This window comes from Elgaria multicarinata, chromosome 10 (genome assembly GCF_023053635.1).
Source record: "Elgaria multicarinata webbii isolate HBS135686 ecotype San Diego chromosome 10, rElgMul1.1.pri, whole genome shotgun sequence".
Lineage (NCBI taxonomy): Eukaryota > Metazoa > Chordata > Lepidosauria > Squamata > Anguidae > Elgaria > Elgaria multicarinata.
The window spans coordinates 5,336,960-5,358,307 of record NC_086180.1 but is presented as its reverse complement, the minus strand read 5'-3'; positions in this window follow the sequence as shown (position 1 = coordinate 5,358,307).

Below are 21,348 nucleotides of genomic sequence, written 5' to 3'. Positions count from 1 at the left end.
CATATTCCTTCTAAAGGTCACCATCAAGCGAGATGGGTTCTTTCTATCTACTTATCGTCTCTGTGCTGAAAGCAGCTTAAAGAAAAACTTCCCATGGTAAATTAAAGTTTAACAGTGTGTTATTTTGCGATAAGCACGTTCCATGGGTCTAAGACACTCGTCATTTCCTTGAAATGGTTGATAACTGTACCAACCTCTTCGACAAAAAGGAAAAAAAAAAACGAATTTTTTTTTGGAGTGTGTGTGTGTGGAAATGGAAGCATTCACTGCGGTTGCTGCAAGGTACCTTCCCCCGGCATGCCAGCAAAGTTGGCAGATTGCAGAGGCACAATTGATGTTTGCCACTCGCTGGGACCAAGTTTGCTTAATTCAGCGTTGCTTCTAAAGGCGTCTTTCCCAGGCTTTTGGAATCATATTAGCCATGGCTAGATATTGTCCTTCGTCAGTTGGTTAGCAAATCGCATGGCGACAGCAACGTTGGACCATTCACAGCCGTCTTGAGAGCAGTTTAAATCTGGGCTTGCAGTCGCACTGTGTTTTCACAACGCGTTGCCCTGGTGCCGGTTTCCGTACATTTTTCAAATGTGAGCCCATCCTCGTTCACAATGTGCTGGGTGCAGTACAGGGCTTGGAACTGCAGCAGGAAGGTGAAGAGGTGAGCCAGGAAGTCCGTGGTTCAAATTTATTTTTATATTATTTATTCATGTATTTATTATTGCATTTCTATCCTGCCTTTTTTCCTCCAAGGAACGCAAGGCGGCATACATAATCCTCCTCCTCTCCATTTTATCCTCACAATAACAACAACCCTGTGAGGTGGGTTGGGCTGAGAGTGTGTGACTGGCCCAAAGTCACCCAGTGGGTTTCCATGGCCGAGTGGGGACTAGAACCCGGATCTCCCGACTCCCAGTCCGACACTTTAGCCACTACACCACACTGCACCACATTGATAGTGCTATATAAATAAATAAATAAATAATAATAATAATAATAATAATAATAATAATAATAATTTGCCGTGAGGAAGCAGGTGGCTATGAAGCTCCACCTAGGAATGTACGGAGGTTATTAGTCTTTGCTTTTGTCATCTGCTCCTTGATGGAATCAGATTTTTTGATACGAGAATCCTGTTAATGCACACTTACACAGATGCACACCATTGGCATGCAGATAGGGGGTTCAGCAGGTTCAGCTGAACCCCCTAATATGCTGCCGCCACCATGTTTGCCCCGTCCCTGCCAAAATACCGGGGTTGTGGTTACTGGGCCCGCAGCAACCACAACTCCAACTTACCGGGCCTAAATTTCCCTGGCAAGTGGCGGCGGCCATCTTGAATCTCGCCCGAACTCACGCGAGATCTCGGCAGCTGGCTGGGAACTCTGTGAGACCCAGCCAACAGCCGAGATCTCACGTGAGTTCGGGCGAGATTCAAGATGGCCGCCGCCACTCACGGGAGAAATTTAGGCCCTTGAGAGCAAGGTGAGGGGTTGGGGGCTGCGTGCAACAACGCAGCCTCCAGCACCCCACCCCCCAGCTCAGAAGAAGCAGAAGCAGCAGCAAGAAGAAGCACAAGAAGCAGCAAGAAGAAGCAAGCAGGAGGTGGAGAAGATAGAGGAGGCGGCAAGACTGAGGTTTGTGTGTGAGAGAGAATGTGGGGGTGCATGGGGTCTTTGAGTGAATGCACGTGTGCATGCATGTGTGTTTTTGGAGTGAGTGATGCTGAGTGTGTGTATGTGTGTGCTGACAGTGTGAGTGTATTGATGTCTGAATGGGATGCCTGTTTGTTTGACTGAATGAATGTATGTTTGTAGTGGGGGTGGCTGTAGTTTTCTGTGACTTGGGGGGATGATTTGGAGACAGAAAAAGTCCTACAGCTCCCAGCATGTCCTAGCCAGCATGTTTACTTCTAAGTAGACATGCATGGGGTTGCACAGGGCTCTTTTTAGGGTTAAGGTTAGAACTAGGTCCAAGAGAAGTCAGCTTGAGTTAGGGTGCAATCCTATAGACAGAAAAAGGCCTACAGCTCCCAGCATGTCCCAGCCAGCATGTTTACTTCTGAGTAGACATGCATGGGGTTGCACAGGGCTCTTTTTAGGGTTAAGGTTAGAACTAGTCCAAGAGAAGTCAGCTTGAGTTAGGGTGCAATCCTATAGACAGAAAAAGGCCTACAGCTCCCAGCATGTCCCAGCCAGCATAGATGGCTTGGGCATTCTGGAAGTTGTAGGACTTTTTTTCTGTCTGAACAGGCAGAGAATTGAGCCCAAGGATGGTAACAATATATCATAGAATCATAGAATGGCAGAGTTGGAAGGGGCCTACAAGGCCATCGAGTCCAACCCCCTGCTCAATGCAGGAATCCACCCTAAAGCATCCCCCACAGATACTTGTCCAGCTGCCTCTTGAAGGCCTCTAGTGTGGGAGAGCCCACAACCTTCCTAGGTAACTGGTTCTACTGTCATACTACTCTAACAGTCAGGAGGTTTTTCCTGATGTCCAGCTGGAATCTGGCTTCCTTTAACTTGAGCCCATTATTCCGTGTCCTGCACTCTGGGAGGATCGAGAAGAGATCCTGGCCCTCCTGTGTGTGTCAATCTTTCAAGTATTTGAGGAGTGTTATCATGTCTCCCCTCAGGCTTCTCCTCAAGGCTAAACATTACCTCTGTTTCTTTTCCCCTCCGGGACACTCATACCTCTCCTGTCTGCACCCTCTCTCCCTCTTCTACCCCACACATAGGGGCGTTTCTCTCTCTTCTTTCCCCAGGGCTCCCCCTACGCCAATCCTCTTCTTCTGCCCTTATTTTATTTAGAGTATTTTTATTTAGAGTATTTTTATCCCGCACCTCAGCCTAAAAGTCTCCCGGAGCGGCTTACAATTGATCAGTAAAGAAGACTGATGTGCCCTTGTGACGGTTTCCCATCCTCTCTTTTCTCCTTCATCTCCTGTCTTCTGCCAATAGCCCCTTCGCGGCCTTCCAGAGATGCCCCTAGTTCCAGATCTCCTTCACTCCCCCAAGTTTTCCAAATCTTGCCAGCCAGCCCTCTCTTATGCTAGGCTCGCAGCCACCCCTCGTCCTCACTATATTCACCCCAGAAGTCTCTCTCCTGGACCTCATTCCAAATTCTTTGCTCAGCAGCACACAGGGCAATCTTTTAAAATCATTATTAGGGCGTTTGATGTATGGTGTATTCTCTGTATGGTGCTGGAACTTAAGATGACACTCATTGTTGTTAATGTGATAGAATCTGTTTTAAATGTGAATCTGTTTTAGTAAGTTTGGATTAGGTCATTATCTGATTAAATTTAAAGATGGTGAAAATTGACTGTATCTTTATATATGCCTGGTTATCACTACAGCAAAAAAACAGTATTCAGAGTCTCCATTTTAAAATGTGTATTTTTAAAGTACAGATTACTTGTTAATTAAAAAAAATACAGTTTACTTCAGTTTTCGTTTATTTTGTTTGTTTGATGAATGAAAAAAAAGTCTTTTATTACTGTATATTTAATCAATGTTTACCTTAAAAAAAATCCCTGGCTGAACCCCCTAATGAAATGTGCTGCGCACGCCTATGATGCACACCTATGCAGAAGCACACTTGCAAACAAACAGAATTGCACACACACACAGATACCCAAGTAATAAACTGCTCTGCAAATCTGCAGAAATCTGCGGCACTCATGAAAAGTCAGTGTGCCGCAGAATCTGTGGGCCGGATTCATAAAAATCTGACTTCATTTGAATCCGTTGCCACTAGGGTGACTATATGAAAAGGAGGACAGGGCTCCTGTATCTTTAACAGTTGCATAGAAAAGGGAATTTCAGCAGGTGTAATTTGTATATATGGGGAACCTGGGGAAATTCCCTCTTCATCACCACAGTTAAAGCTGCCCTCTTTTAAATCTGGTCACTCTAGTGTAGTTCCTGCAGCTTTAACTGTTGCCATGAAGAGGGAATTTCACCAGGTGCTGTATGCATACAAATGACACCAGCTGAAATTCCCTTTTCAATACAACTGTTAAAGATACAGGAGCCCATTATTCCATGTCCTGCACTCTGGGATGATTCCATCTATTTTATACAACAACAACAACAACAACAACAACAACAGTTTATTGCAGTCAATAGACCATTCCAACAAAAATTACATACAAAAAAATGGCCAATCAATTTGCATTTGGTGTTTCTTGGTGTGTGTGTCCCCCCCCCCCCCCGGTTTATTTATTTATTGATTTATTTCATTTCTATTCCGCCCAATAGCTGAAGCTGTCTGGGCGATTCACAAACCGGTTCTTTTCATCTTTCTTTCTTTCTTTCTTTCTTTCTTTCTTTCTTTCTTTCTTTCTTTCCTGTCCTTGCATTTTCTCTGTCTTCCAACCATTCGGTGTTCCCTGATTGGCTTCCTTTTCGGAACCTCACCTGCCCCCCCTTCCTTCCCCAATCATTATAGCTTTAATCCAGTGGCGCTAATTGATCAAACAACACAGGACTTTAGGTGTGTTTTTTGAATTATTCATTTTATTGCTACACTTCATTTCAAATTCATTTACTGCGCCGGTGCTTCAATGCTGCCCAGGAGTGAATCTTCATTTCCATCCCTTCGCTCGTAACTGGAGTTTCATAGCCCCAAGAAGGAAAAATAATAATAATAAAAAAAAGCCCCTCAAGTCTTTATGAAAGGGAAATAATAAAAAAAATTAAATCTTAGCCAAAGATCCTTGCCTGATGCGTGGCCATTAATTAATTATTTATGGCCCCCGGTAATGGGCCGCTTATGAGGCGCTGCGCATTGGCTGCACCGCTGAATAAACTTTTAACGCTTCTTCTGAGCTCTCCCCACAGAAGCCCCAGGACTATAAATCTCGTCTCCAATCAGGCGACAATATCTCCTAAGAACACAAGGCCCGATCGACCAAGAACCTCCGCCCGCGTAAGTCCTGCCGCGATGCAGGGGACATGCTGAAGCACGTGGTTCTTTCTAAAGGCAGTTTGGTCTTTCAGGGCCTTTTCACACATGAAGTGGTTACCTGTCCAGCCATCATTAACATGTGTGTGAGAGAGGGAAGGAACTAAACAACTTGGGACCAGGATACCTGAGAGAGCGCCTTCTCCCCTACCAACCTGCCTGGTCACTGAGGTCATCCGAGGGCCTGCTTCTGGTGGTTCCACAAAGACCCATCCTCCGATTGGAGTCCGTCAGGGGATGAGCCTTCAGCGTGGTGGCCCCCCTCCTATGGAATTCCCTGCCTCTGGAGGTCAGGCAGGCGCCAACTTTGTATTCCTTTTGGCGCCTCCTGAAAACATCATTATTCTAGGAAGCCTTCCCTTAATGACCAGCCATGGTTCACTGTACATTTTGCTTCTTTTAAAATCTATTTTAAAGTGTTTTATCCTGGTTTTTAATTTAATTTTATCTTGTATACAGCTCCGAAATTTTGAATAGGGAGTGGTATATAAATATTTTAAATGAATAAATAAAATAAACTGTGTGTTTTCGGCAGCCAGGGAGGGCGGCTACTGAGCACTCACAAGTCTCACAAACGTGCTTGACTGGGTCCAGGAGACCAGATGCAGGGGGGGGGGGAAGGTGTCCATTAGCCTGCTAGACCCAGTTGGATGCTCATAACAACCCTGGGCCTATCTAGTCCAGCATTCTGTTCCCACATTGGCCAACTAATGGCCCACAGGAAATCCACAAGCATGACATGCTCAAGTTAAAGGAAGCCAGATTCCAGCTGGACATCAGGAAAAACTTCCTGACTGTTAGAGCAGTACGACAATGGAACCAATTACCTAGGGAGGTTGTGGGCTCTCCCACACTAGAGGCCTTCAAGAGGCAGCTGGACAACCATCTGTCAGGGCTGCTTTAGGGTGGATTCCTGCCTTGAGCAGGGGGTTGGACCCGATGGCCTTCCAACTCTGCTATTCTATGATTCTATGCGTGCAACAGCACCCTCCCACCCATGTTCCCCATCAATAATAATAATAATAATAATAATAATAATAATAATAAAATTATTTCTTCCACGCCTCTCTGTTTGGATCGAGGCAGGGAACCACAAAAAGTATAAATACATAAAATTGATTAAAAACAGTACACATTATTAAAACATCCTAAAAACATCCTAAAAACACCCTAAAATTCCATTGGGTAGGCCTGCCAGAAGAGATCAGTCTTAATAGTTTTCTTAAATGCTGATAGACTGTCAAGTTCATGACTCTCCTCTGGCAGGCCATTCTACAGTCTGGGAGCAGCAGAAGGTGAGGTGCCGGATGACTGGAGGAGGGCTAACGTTGTCTCTATCTTCAAAAAGGGCAAAAAGGAGGAACCTGAGAACTACAGACAAGTCAGTCTGACATCCATCCCTGGGAAAATTCTGGAGCAGATTATAAAGACGTCAGTCTGTAAACACCTTGAAATCAATGTGGTGATCACTAGAAGCCAACATGGATTTGTCAAGAACAAATCCTGTCAGACTAACTTGATCTCATTTTTTAATAAGGTAACCTCCCTTGTGGACTGTGGGAATGCTGTGAACGTCATATATCTTGACTTCAGCAAAGCTTTTGACAAAGTACCACATGACATTCTGATTAACAAACTAGCTAAAAGTGGGCTATATGGAACAACTATTAGGTGGATTCACAGTTGGCTACAGAATCGGACTCAAAGAGTACTTATTAATGGAACCTTCTCAAACTGGGGAGAGGCAACGAGTCGGGTACCGCAGGGCTCCGTCCTGGGCCCAGTGCTCTTCAACATTTTTATTAATGATTTGGACGAGGAGGTGCAGGGAACGCTGATCAAATTTGCAGATGACACAAAGTTGGGTGGGATAGCTACTACCCTGGAAGACAGAAATAAACTTCAAAGTGATCTTGATAGGCTGGAGTGCTGGGCTGAAAACAACAGAATGAAATTTAATAGGGATAAATGCCAAGTTCTACATTTAGGAAATAGAAACCAAATGCACAGTTACAAGATGGGGATACTTGGCTCAGCAATACTACAAACGAGAAGGATCTTGGAATTGTTGTAGATTGCAAGCTGAATATGAGCCAACAGTGCGATAGGGTTGCAAGAAAGGCCAATGCTATTTTGGGCTGCATTAATAGAAGTATAGCTTCCAAATCACGGGAGGTACTGGTTCCTCTCTATTCTATCCTCTCTATGCCTGGAACGCTCTTCCAGAACACTTGAGAACTACCAACTCAATCACAGCTTTTAAAACTCAGCTAAAAACTTTTCTTTTCCCTATAGCTTTTAAACATTGAGTTTGTTCTGACTCTATACTGTTAGCTTCACCCTACCCGGTGCCTGTTTACACTTCCCCGTGCCTGTTTGCATTCTCTTTCCCTCCTTATTGTTTACTACAACTGTATTGAGAGCTTCGGCTATTGGGTGGTATGAAAATGTAATAAATAAATAAATAAATAAATAAATAAATAAATATTAGATTGTAAGCCTATGCGGCAGGGTCTTGCTATTTACTGTGTGGTCTGTGCAGCACCATGTACATCGATGGTGCTATATAAATAAATTAATAATAATAATAATAATAATAATAATAATAATAATAATAATAATAATAATATTCGGCCCTGGTTAGGCCTCATCTAGAGTATTGTGTCCAGTTCTGGGCTCCACATTTCAAGGACGCAGACAAGCTGGAGGGTGTTCAGAGGAGGGCAACCAGGATGATCGGGGTCTGGAAACAAAGCCCTATGAAGAGAGACTGAAAGAACTGGGCATGTTTCGCCTGGAGAAGAGAAGATGGAGGGGAGACATGAGAGCACTCTTCAAAGACTTAAAAGGTTGTCACACAGAGGAGGGCCAGGATCTCTTCTCGACCCTCCCAGAGTGCAGGACACGGAATAACGGGCTCAAGTTAAAGGAAGCCAGATTCCAGCTGGACATCAGGAAAAACTTCCTGACTGTTAGAGCAGTACGACAATGGAACCAGTTACCTAAGGAGGTTGTGGGCTCTCCCACCCTAGAGGCCTTCAAGAGGCAGCTGGACAACCATCTGTCAGGGATGCTTTAGGGTGGATTCCTGCATTGAGCAGGGGGTTGGACTCGATGGCCTTTTAGGCCCCTTCCAACTCTGCTATTCTATGATTCTATGATTCTAAGAGAAGGTCCTCTGGGTAATCGTTGTCAGCCTAGTTTTGGCTGACTGAAGTAGAGGACCAGAGTGTGTGGGGCAGATTGTACGGGAGAAGGCAATCCCGCAGGTAGCCTGGACCCAAACCATGTAGGGCTTTAAAGGTGATAACCAACCCTTTATACTTTGCCTGGAAACTAATTGGCAGCCAGTGAAGAGATTTTAAAACAGGTGTAATATGGTCCCCCCTAAGTGTACCGGTGACCAACCTGGCTGCCATATTTTGAACTAATTGAAATTTCCATCAACTGGTGGACGTAGGCATAACACCTGTGATACTGGAGGTAGCACATAACCATCAGGACTAGAAGCCATTGATAGCCTTCTCCCTACATCAAGTTGTCTTATCTTCCTTTGAAGTCATCCATTTTGGTGGCCATCCACTATATCTTGTGGTAGCAAATTTCACAGCTTAACCATGCACTGTGTGAAGAAGTCCTTCCTTTCACCTGTTCTGAATCTTTCGCCAACCAGCTTCAGGGGATGACTCCTTTGGGTTGTCGTATTAAGAGAGAGGGAGAAAAACTGCTCCCTAACCACTTTCTGCACAACATGTATACTTTTATACACCTCTACCATGTCCACGCCTTTAATTGCCTTTTTTCTAAACTAAACACCTGAACTTTGTAAGTCCTCATCCTTATTGGAAGGCTCCAGAGAGGTGCCAGCAGTGAGCACCTCATCAGCTCAGGTGTAACCATCACCAACTAACACTGCAGAGGCCACCAGTGAGGGAGGAAGCAGCAGCCAGGCACCTCTCCATCGTGCCTGGGTCCAGCTCCAGCTCAGAGCCCCCTCCCTCCTGCTACCAGCTGACACTGCAGAGGCCTCCAATGAGGGAGGAAGCAGCAGCCAGGCACCTCTCCATCGTGCCTGGGTCCAACTCCAGCTCAGAGCCCCCTCCCTCCTGCTACCAGCTGACACTGCAGAGGCCTCCAATGAGGGAGGAAGCAGCAGCCAGGCACCTCTCCATCGTGCCTGGGTCCAACTCCAGCTGAGAGCCCCCTCCCTACTGCTGCCAACTGCCAACTAACTGCTGAACTTTGCAACTAAGATTGTAGTGCCTGAATTTGCTTTCCTTTCCCCTCCTCCTCCTCCCTCCCAATCCCCTTTCCTTTTGTGTCATGTCTTTTAGATTGTAAGCCTGTGGGCAGGGACTGTCAAGAAATATTTTTGTAAGCCTCCGTGAGAGCCTTTTTTGGCTGAATGGCGGCATAAAAATGCTTAAATAAATAAAATAAATATATATACATATTTTTAAGGAAAGGGATCTGTACATTTGATGAGCATCCTCAGTACATGGGCCCATTTCAGTATTGGTAACAACAGTCACTCAGTGTGAAGAGGGGGGGGGGAAATTAATATATAAAATATTTTATTAATTTTTCATGTCAGTAATACAAATTCATACAAAGAACATCAAGGCACCCAGGAGACATCTTACTGTTTGAGTAAGGGAGCACATGCCATGAATGAATGAATTAGATAACATCTGGACCTAAGCTAGCTTTGCTTTCCATTTCTGTGATGGGGAACAAATCAGCTTCTTTCAAAGAATCAGTTACTTTTATGGTAGTTGCTGCTAAACAAGTGAAGGCAATAAATTGGAGCAGTGACGCACTTGTAACCCTAGATTGATGGTACAGCTGTTGATGGTCATTTGCTCTGGTTGAAAATATAATAATAATAATAATAATAATAATAATAATAATAATAATAATAATACCAACAACAATAAAAATGTATTTCTTACCCGCCTCTCCATTTTGATCAAGGCTTGGAACAACAGTAAATATAAAATACATAAAACTGAATTAAAACATAATATACATTGTTAAAACATCCTAAAAGCATTCTAAAAACATCCTAAAATTCTACTGGATAGGCCTGCCATAAGAGATCAGTCTTGATAGCTTTCTTGAATGCTAAAAGATTGTCAAGCTGACCAGTCTCCTCCGGCAGGCTATTCCACAGTCTGGGAGCAGCAGAAGAGAAGGTCCTCTGGGTAATGGTTGTCAGCCTAGTCTTTGCTGACTGAAGTAGATTCTTCCCAGAAGACCTGAGTGTGCGGGGCGGATTGTTCGGGAGAAGGCGATCCGGCAGATAGCCTGGACCCAAATCTAAACAAAACCAAGGCTGGAATCCTATGGGACCTGGGAGAGCATCTCAGAGGCCAAAAGATTTTTTGGGAACTCCCTCTTCAAAGGTAGACCTCTCTCAGTGCTCTAGGAGAGGGAGATCTCAACTTGGGTGCTGTCTCCCAGCCCCTGTGACAACATCTGGAGCCCTTACTTCTCTGACATTGAAGCTGGCCGTGTGACATGGGTGGATCAAGGGAGACTTGAGATGACATGGTCCAAAGGACTCCAAGTCCCTGGACAAATCTCCGACAAGGGCGGGTGGAGGGTTCAGGATTTACGCCAACCCTGGAGTTACAAAAGAGCTGCTGGAGATTTTTAGTTAAAAAAAGAAAGAAGACCCAATGAATGAATGAATTTATTTATTTATTTATTTATTTATTACATTTCTATACCACCCAATAGCCGGAGCTCTCTGGGTGGTTTACAAAATTTAAAAACATTCAAAGTATAAAACAACAATATAAAACCATAATATGAAATACAATATAAAAGCTCAACCAGATAAAAACAGCAGCAATGCAAAATTACAAATTTAAAACACCAAGTTAGAATTTATTTATAGACTATTAAATTGCTGGGAGAATAAAAAGGTCTTCACCTGGCGTCTAAAAGCATATAATGTAGGTGCCAAGCGAACCTCCTTAGGGAGCTCATTCCACAGCCAGGATGCCACAGCAGAGAAGGCCCTCCTCCTAGTAGCCATCTGCCTCACTTCCTTTGGCCCCTGTAGATAATCTTAAGGTCCGGGCAGGTACATACGGGAGGAGGCGTTCCTTCAAATAACCTGGCCCCAAGCCGTTTAGGGCTTTAAATGTTAATACCAGCACTTTGAATCAGGCCCGGACCCTTGAAGAAGCAGAAAAATAAACACTTGTCTTCTACACTGTAGGGATGTACAGATCCGTAAAATCCATTCTGTCTGTGCTTTGTGGATTGTCAGGTGACTTTCATTCCAATGCCCACCCATTGACAAAATTGGATGTTTCCCAATACCCCAAATTTGTGCAAATGCACACTTATGGAAATGCACGCACGCACGCACGCACACACACCAAATGTGCAAATATGCCCCCCAAATGTGCATTTGCATGCTTTAGCATATCAGGGAAGTGCGCATTTTCCACCTGTGGTTCTTATTTTTTGTTTGTTTCATCTTTTTCTATGACTAAATTTGTATAAAATTCCAGAAAGATTTATTTATTTATTTTTTAAAAAGTCCATAAAGTTCATGCAACTCGGGAAAACCTGGTCCATTATGGAATCTGAACCCATTGAGCAGGGGGTTGGACTCGATGGCCTTGTAGGCCCCTTCCAACTCTACTATTCTATGATTTGGTGATTCTATGATTCCATTGTGGATTTCTCCATCAACACGACTGGCTGGTGTTGGCAGGGCCTTGGATGTCTTGGAGGTGCCAAAGTGGGAGTTGTCTGCAGCGGATGATAAGATTGCCCTTTCAGTGAGGTGGCCAGAGAGAGGAGTGCTCCAAAGGAATAACCCCACATGGTCTGGGACAAGGAAGCCCTACACGGTTTGGGTCCATCTGGCAGGGTGTTTTGTATTTTGCTTTATTTTGTTCTGTACAGCACCATGAAAATTGATGGCACTATATAAATAAATAAATAAATAAATAATAGTAATACCTGTGGGATCACCTTCTCCCATACAATCCGCCCCACACACTCAGGTCCTCTTTGAAGAATTTACTCCAGTCAGTCAAAGTTAGGCTGACAAGTATTACCCAGAGGACCTTCTCTTCTGCCGCTCCCAGGCTGTGGAATGGCCTGCTGGAGGAGACTCGTCAACTTAACAGTCTATAAGAATTCAAGAAAGCTATAAAGACTGATCTCTTCTGGCAGGCCTACCCAGTGGAATTTTAAGATGTTTTTAGAATGTTTTTAGGACATTTTAAAAATGTATATTATGTTCTTAATTCAGTTTTATGCACCCAGGGCCTTCTCTGCTGTGGCACCCCGGCTGTGGAATGAGCTCCCTAAGGAGGTTCACTTGGCACCTACATTATATGCCTTTAGACGCCAGGTGAAGACCTTCTTATTCTCCCAGCATTTTAACAGTCTATAAATAAATTTTAACTTGGGTATTTTAAATTTGTAATTTTGCATTGCTGCTGTTTTTATCTGGTTGAGCTTTAATATTGTATTTTATATTATGGTTTTATACTGTTGTTTTATACTTTGAATGGTTTTAATTTTTGTGAACCGCCCAGAGAGCTCCGGCTATTGGGCGGTATAGAAATGTAATAAATAAAATAAATAAATAAATTTTATATTTACTGTTGTTCCCTGCCTCAATCAGAATGGAGAGGCGGGTAAGAAATAAAATTATTATTATTATTATTATTATTATTATTATTATTATTATTATTATTATATTGAAGGCCATGCACATTTCCCTCAATACATGGCCGTCTTGATGCACTGGTATCCTTCCTTCCATCTCTGATGCTCAGAGGTGAGTGCCGTTGCTTATATAGCCCAAACAGCACCATCCACTCACAAGATGGAGGCAGCCACAGGCTCTGGGAAATGCCAAGTTTTTCAGAAGTCCCTGCCCCACCCCCACCCCGCAAGAAATAAACCTTAGGAAAAAATAAACCTAATGGAGAGGGGAACGTCCTTCAAACCAGCCCAGAGAGGACTGAGCATGATCAGTGACTACAGAATAGCTTCTGGGAGAATGAAAACAAATAACCAAGCAGGAAAGAGAATGTAATGGAGTATCCAGGGAGGGGGCCCGGCTGATTGAAACACTGCACAGGGAGAAAACATATTGCAACATTTCACTGCAAGTCCCACTTGTAAAGGTGCTAAAACCTGAGCTGTAGAAATCAGTAAACCAGTAATCCCACCAATGGATTTGATTAGTTAATTGAATGTACAGCCTGTTTTGTCCCAAAGGATTAAGGCAGCGCTTTAAACCAAGAAAAGAATAAGCAATACGCTCACATATGAGATCGTATCTCCGATATTTTCTTCGAATCTTATTTGAATGGAAGGTGCTATGAGATATTTAAACTGAAAATTAAATAAAAGGTTTTTGAAAACACACACTCCTGTGCACATTTATCTGGGAGAAAGCTACATGGAACACAGTGGACATACTTCAGGATGAACACATCTGGGATTATAGTTTAATGGGTGGGACAAAAATTCCCCCCTCAAGCCCAGTTAACAGCAGGAATAGACAAACCTCTGTGTTTTGCTTTCTATAAAGATTGCATTTTTTTTCAATCCGAAATTCATTCCTATTTCCACAGGTTTCTGCAACATCTTTTCAAAATCTACATGGAAATTCGTGTGTGTGTGTGTGTGTGTGTGTGTGTGTGTGCATATTTTTGCAGAGATGAAAATGCATGTACTTCTTGGCATCTCGTTCCCCATACTAGAAAATTTCCCTAACATATCCCTTTTAGTACACTATTTTCCATTCTTAAATAAATAAATAAATTCCCCTAATGTCCTCATTTACTTGACTGGAGTACAATTCGGAAAAGGGCAAAAACTGAAGGATAATTGTCTTTCGGTTCCTGCCTTAGTTTGGAATGCACAGAAGAGGTTTGTCCCTATTAAAATGTGAACCAAACGAATTTCTCCACCAGTCCTACTTAGCAGCAGCAGCCTGCAGGAAAAGGGCATTTGGTCTGAATGCCTACACTTACAATATAGTTGAGCTCTATAACTGGTTACATAGGCATTTCAGGGCAAATGGGCACAGCACTGTGGGTAGGGTGACCATATGAAAAGGAGGACAGGGCTCCTGTATTTTTAGCAGTTGTATTGAAAAGGGGATTTCAGCAGCTGTCATTTGTATATATGGAGAATCTGGTGAAATTTCCTCTTCATCACACCAGTTAAAGCTACAGGTGCCCTGCCCTCTTTTAAATCTGGCCACTCTAGTATAGCTCCTGCACTTTAACTGTTGTGATGAAGAGAGATTTTACCAGGTGCTGCATATATACAACTGACACCTGCTGAAATTCCCTTTTCTATACAACTGTTAAAGATACAGGAGCCCTGTCCTCCTTTCCATATGGTCACGAGAATTAAGTTCCTTCTCCAACAGGGTCAACTAAACTATGTAGCAAAGAGAGCTGAACTCAGCAACCTGTATCAAATTAGTCTCTTTTTTTAACATGTAGGAGATAATTTCATGCAATTTGATTTCCCCCACCCTCTTAGTCAGAGAAAAGGACTTCTTACCACAATGTATCATTTTTTTCTGCAACTCAACTACCACAATGGCAGCTTTACAAGGGGATGAGATAAATTGATGGAGGAGGAGGAGGAGGAGACCAGTAACAGCTCTTAGCCATGCTACCCTAATGTAGGGTGACCATATGGAAAGGAGGATAGGGTTCCTGTATCTTTAACAGTTGCATTGAAAAGAGAATTTCAGCAGGTGTCATTTGCATGCATGCAGCACCTGATGAAATTCCCTTTTCATCACAACAGTTCAAGCTGCAAGAGCTATACTAGAGTGATCAGATACAAAAGAGGGCAGGGCTCCTGCAGCTTTAACTGTTGTGATGAAGATGGAATTTCACCAGGTGCTACATGCATACCAAGGACACCTGCTGAAATCCCCTTTCCTACACAACTGTTAAAGATACAAGAGCCCTGTCACCCTACCCAAATTGAACCTCCATGTTAAAGGCCAGTCTATCCTTAAATATCAGCTACTGGGGAGAGCCACAGTGGCGGACTGCTGCCTTTGTGGGCTTCTAAGAGGCATCTGTCTGGTCACTGGACTACATGCACTTTTGGTCTGATCCAGCAGAGCTTTTCTTATGTTTGTGTGCTCAGGACTTCCCATGGTCCTGAGTCTTGAAATAGCCAATATTGGGAACACAGAGAAGGATGCCAATCTGGGGTAAAAGATTAGCAATTTGACCCATTCTTCTCTCTAGGGATGTGTGGATCAATCCATTTTCAGACCATGCCAATTTTGCAAGTGTTCAGTTATAAATTTCTTCCATCCGATCCCATTTCCCATGAATTCCCATTTAAATCGAACACCCCCAATATACCTTTTTGTACTCATTTTTCCTAAAATATGCAATTTTGTGTTTGTTTTCGAGCTGAAAACTGCATCACCAGATTTGGAGAGGTCATGATCCCAACCATAACTCCTTTCCAATGCACACTTCAGTCCAGTTAGGGTGGATTTATTAATTTATTTATTTATTGCATTTCTATACCACCCAATAGCCGAAGCTCTCTGGGCGGTTTACAAAATTAGGTTGTTTCGCCTAAAAATGCAAGCTGAAAGACATGCTGCAGCAGTAGTAGCTCTTGCCCTCGGGCCACCAAAACCCTATGGCCCGCCCACTCAGCTTGAATTTTTGTAAAGTGACAGATGGCAACAACAGCATTACAAATTTCCCAGTGGCCTCTGCTGCATCAAAAAGAACCAGAATTTCCCCTGAATTTCCAAGCTGCGAAGGAGCAGGAAACAATAAATGTTGCCCCTTAATGTAATGCAGTTCAGGTATTGTAATGCCTAATTAATAATTATGCCGTGTTTGAGTACTACAATAATAGTGCCCTGAAAAACACTTATTTCAGATGGATTCACAGCTGGTACCCAGGTGTGGGTTTTGGCAGAGCAGAAAGGAAATGCCCCCAGCATTTGGGCTTAGGCTGTGCCCACAACTTTCTTTCTTTCTTTTTAGTAGGTTTTCTTGGTGGGAGGGACCCTTCCTGGTCCTGTCTTTGAGTATCCGAGCCGTTCCAATACCTGTCACTTTAATGGAGCTTGGGTTCTTTAAAGGGCAGATTTAAAGACTCTTAATATCCAGGTGGGAGTGAGACTTTGAAAACATTTCGAAGTCTATCTGGGAAGCTGCTATATTTTTATGGCTTCTGTTATGACAGACATTATTCTGCTCAAATGTGGTTACTGGATCATTAGTATTTAAATCAGCTGATAATATGTCGGGAGCGATTCCTGCCAAAACTAACTTTACAGCTGGCCATGGCAACGTGAAGTTCTAATGGGCCGATTTAAGCCGTTTATGTCAAACAAGCTTTGATTTTTAGCCTGCGGCGGTGATAAAGCGCAGACGTACAATTTGGTGAGATTACCGTTTCTCCTCTGGCCACAAAGGGAGGATTAGGAGTTCGTGGGAGGTGGGGAAAATGGGCTATGAGGCAGAAATGTATAGAAGGGGATCTAACCCCCCTTTTTTTAATGGGCTAAAGTCCTATGGAGAAAGCCTAGAAAAGAACAGAGAAAACCAGGAGGACATGGTTACATTATTCTGTGGGTCATTTACCCTACAGGTCATTGATTTCAGAGGAATGGTGGGCTAATTTCTGGCTCACGTGATTTGCAACTGTACTGCCCAAAAGTTGGTTCTTTCAGGAGTTCAAAGCAGAGAACTCTTTGGGATCATAGAATCACAGAATCATAGAATAGCAGAGTTGGAAGGGGCCTACAAGGCCATCGAGTCCAACCCCCTGCTCAGTGCAGGAATCCACCCTAAAGCATCCCTGACAGATGGCTGTCCAGCTGCCTCTTGAAGGCCTCTAGTGTGGGAGAGCCCACCACCTCCCTAGTTAACTGGTTCCATTGTCGTACTGCTCTAACAGTCAGGAAGTTTTTCCTGATGTCCAGCTGGAATCTGGCTTCCTTTAACTTGAGCCCGTTATTCCGTGTCCTGCACTCTGGGAGGATCGAGAAGAGATGAGAACCTGGAGCAGAAGGCAAAGGTGAGGAATATAGGTGGCTCCCACAAGCATGGTCCAGATATTGTTCATGTCAAATAAGGGCCAAACAATGCCTTACATGATTCACACTAATTAAAAAGGACAGCAACATTCCGCCACTGTTGTTTGAAGAAAAAGCAGCCATGGTTTCCTGAGCACAAATGTGCACCTGATCCAGACTGGGGCCTCATGACAATTTCTTGCTGATTTCTTCCTCACCCTGCCCTGGCTGCTATTTATCCCCAAAGTTAGTGTTTACCAGTGTAGGCTGGTACCTCTGATGTCAGCGGGGCAGTGAATCTGCTCCAGGTTTCAGTCAGAACTCTAAAGGAGCTCTCCACAAGGTGGGGAACTGACTGAAACCCAGAGTAGGTTGACCCAATGGTGGGGTCATCCCATGAAACTGAATTATAATAAGCTCTAAATAGACAGAAGGAAGGACTTCTTCACACAGTGCATAGTTAAACTATGGAATTTGCTGCCATGAGATGTGGTGATGGCCACGAATTTGGATGGCTTTAAAAGGGGCTTGGATAAATTCCTGAAAAGTAAGGCAATCAATGGTTATTAGTCATTACGCCTATGTATTACCTCCAACATCAGAGGAAGGATGCCTCTTAATACCCTTTGCTGGGAAACACGAGTGGGTGTGGGTGGGTGTCATGCTCTCATGCCCTGCTTGTGGACTTCCCATTGGGGCAACTCTCTGGCCGCTGTGCACAACAGGATGCTTGTCAGGACAGGCCTTTGGTCTGATGCAGCAGGGCTCTTCATGCATTCTTATGGAATGCTTTGGCTCTTCTGTCAAAGGACTTCTGGATTACCTTTGAATTTTGCTTTTGGCAAAATCTGGAATGTGATGAAGCTTTCCCTTCTCTCACGATTTGATAATCTTATCAAACTCCCCCTTTCTTTGCCTCCCTCAAAAGCCTGAGGTCTGGTGTTCTTCCCCTCCAACAGCAGGGGGTGTGAAGCAGGTAGCAGGGTCCTGAGGCAATCAAAATGGTTGCATCACTTCAGACTGCAGGTGGGAATCCCATTTTTGAAGGCTTTGCTACATGCAGGAGCCTGCTTAAAAAGGAGAGCGCTTGTTGAGGCTGGATTTGGCCAATGCCTGGATGTGAGGCCAACTGGGAACCCCATGGAAGCTTCTCTGGGTTTTATCAAGGGAGTTATAAATGTAACAAATAATTACAGCAAGGCTGCAAGTATGGAATCAGTTACCTAGGGAGGTGGTGGGCTCTCCCACGCTAGAGGCCTTCAAGAGGCAGCTGGACAGCCACCTGTCAGGGATGCTTTAGGGTGGATTCCTGCATTGAGCAGGGGGTTGGACTAGATGGCCTTGTAGGCCCCTTCCAACCCTGCTATTCTATGATTCTATGATTCTATGGTATGGCGTGCCACAAGGCTCTATTCCCCACCACCCATGCTGTTGTTTGACATCTATATGAAACTGCTGGGAGAGGTTATCCAGACATATGGATTGAGATGTTAGCAACATGCAGAGGGCACCCAAGTATCTCACCTTTTCATCAAATCCAGGTGATGCATTGGGTGTTCTGAAACAGGGCCTGGGTGGGGTAGTGGGCTGGATGAGGGCCGATAAACTGAGGGTTCATCTACACCAAGCAGGATATTCCAAAAGTCACCTTGTCTGAATTTCTCCATGAATTTTGGAATGCCAAATGAGCTGGCCTTGGCCTCATCTACACCCAGCAGGATATTCCACTATGAAAGTGGCATGAAAGAGGTATATAAAAGGCAGGAGCCACACGACTGCTTTATAGCAGTATTGAAGTGCACTGCAGGATCTACACTACTGCTTTATAGTGGTACTGAAGTGCACTGACAACTGGTGGGGCCGAGGACACATCTACACCAAGCAGGATATAACACTATGAAAGCAGTATATGGTATGTGTCATGGGTCCCAACAGTTGTCAGTGCACTTCAATACCTCTGCAGTATAAAGCAGTAGTGTGGCTCCTGTCTTTTATATACCGCTTTCATGTGTGGGCTCTCCTACACTGGAGGCATTCAAGAGGCAGCTGAACAACCATCTGTCAGGGATGCTTTAGGGTGGATTCCTGCATCGAGCAGGGGGTTGGACTCGATGGCCTTGTAGGCCCCTTCCAACTCTGCTATTCTATGATTCTATGATTCATACCACTTTCATAGTGGAATATCTGCTTGGTGTAGATGAGCCCTGTATCTCTATTCATTATTATTATTATTATTATTATTATTATTATTATTATTATTATTATTGAAAAGAATTTTATTTCTCTAGTTCTGGTTGCATAAGTCAAATAATATCATCATTCATTTACATTCAGTTCCAATTTCTGCCTGGTTAAAATATTACGTAATCATTTCCTTTCTTAATACACCTTATTTTATTACTCACCACTCTTAATCCCTAGATCATCCATTTACAGACCAAGTTTTCTTTCAGACACGTTGGGAAGGGAGCCTCATTCCTTTGATCTATGCTCTCCATCGCCCTGCATATGCCGACAGAGACATTCTCCCTTGTTCTGCTGTATTTACAAAGTCAATGAACTGCCTCCATACCTGTCTTTAATTGTCCTTGTTGCTGTTCTTAGCCTTTTGTGTCAATTTCTCTAGGAGCGTAATCTGCCATACCCTGTGGTACCAACTTTCAATATGAAGCCCTTGATAATCTTTCCAACATTTGGCTAGCAACCATAGATGACTCAGTAATTCCTTGCTTAGTAGTTTAATGTCTGATCCTACATATATGCGGTTAAGTGAGGAGATGAATGAACCCATTGTTCTGGGCACGGTGGAGAGAACCGGAGGCGGAAGTCATGACTGACCCATTCCCCATTTCAAAAGATAATTTACAGCAGGGGATGCTGGTGGCTTCAATTTTGGTGGAGCAGAGATTCCATTCTGGGTTTTAGTTACAACCAGCCACAAGCTTAAAGGAGCTGCCCAAGGTGCTGAACCCCCATCCTCAAAAAGAATAGGTCAAGCACCTCAGATAGCTCCTTTAGAGATCTGAGTGAAACCTGGAATGGATTCTCTGCCCCACTGAAATTGGGTCCAGCAGCCTGCCCTGATTTACAGGTCAACCAGTGGCGATGCCAGGTTTGGGAAGGTCGTTGGGCAAGACACCATCCAAGGGCCCCTCTCCCTGGGCAGTCTACCTTCTCATCAGCATCGCTACCAGCTGTTGCTGGTCCTCTTCCTCAGCATGGCTACGGGCTGCTTGCTTGCCAGGGAGGGAGGCAGGCCATAAGCAGGCAGGTAGCAGTACCACCTGCTCCTTCTTCTCAGCCCTACCGTGGTTTGTGTAAGAGTGAGAGGCAGGTGAACAAGGCGTTTGCAATGGTGAGGAGCAGTGATGCCAGCCCTGCTGGTAACTTTAAATGCACCACACACACACACACACACACACACACACACACACACACACACCCCACTTTCCCTCTCTAATCAAACAGGCAATCAGGGCTGTCCAAGCTGACCATCTGTTCAGCTGCTGCTGCGTGACACGCTCCTACGGTTCTGCAAATTTAAAAGCCTCTCTCCGCTCTGAGCTGAAAGCCAGCAAGAGAGGGCCGTTGGCACCCTTGGGTTCCCAACACCGCCTTTATATTTGCCACAGGCAGCTATGATCTGGCCCTGCGGGGAGACCGCACGCCCGTGCCACCGGTGCACCGTGCCCTCGCTCGTGCAGGAAAGCACCCTGCTGGATCGGGCCCTTTGTTTGCCACGCATGCACTTGAGGCTCTAAAATTCAGGACGGGTTTTTGTCAGGATTTGCTGGCCCTTGTTTCGAGATTGACGCGATGGCCTTTTGTGAAACGCTTCCCCTCCCTCTGCCTGTCCTTCTGCAAAACTGGGCCAACACCTGACAGAGGGACCGTGCGGGTATTTATGATTCAGGGTTTGGTTGCTATAGCAACAGAGGCCAGATAAATACCTTGTCAGGGACTGGATGCGAGTTGCGCAACACTTCTGCTTGGCTGCTCTGGCCCCATTGGCAAAGGCTGAGGAAAGAGGCAGTGAGCGACTGCCACCGCATGTCTTTCGACGCTCATAAAGGACAACGGAAGGGATGCAATTTAAATCCAGTTAGGACCCATGAAGGTGAGTGGGTTTCATAGCCCAGACCAGCCTGGCACTGTGGAGAGCTTGGACTGGGAAACCTCAATTTAAATAAATGGGCGTTTGAATGAGCTTCATTCTGGAATCCTTTTATTCTTGAGTGCTGCCTGATGGGCGTTCTCCAGAGTTCGGGGTGGGGGTCTTTCCCCATCCTCCGACCTGGTGTCCTTCTGGATGG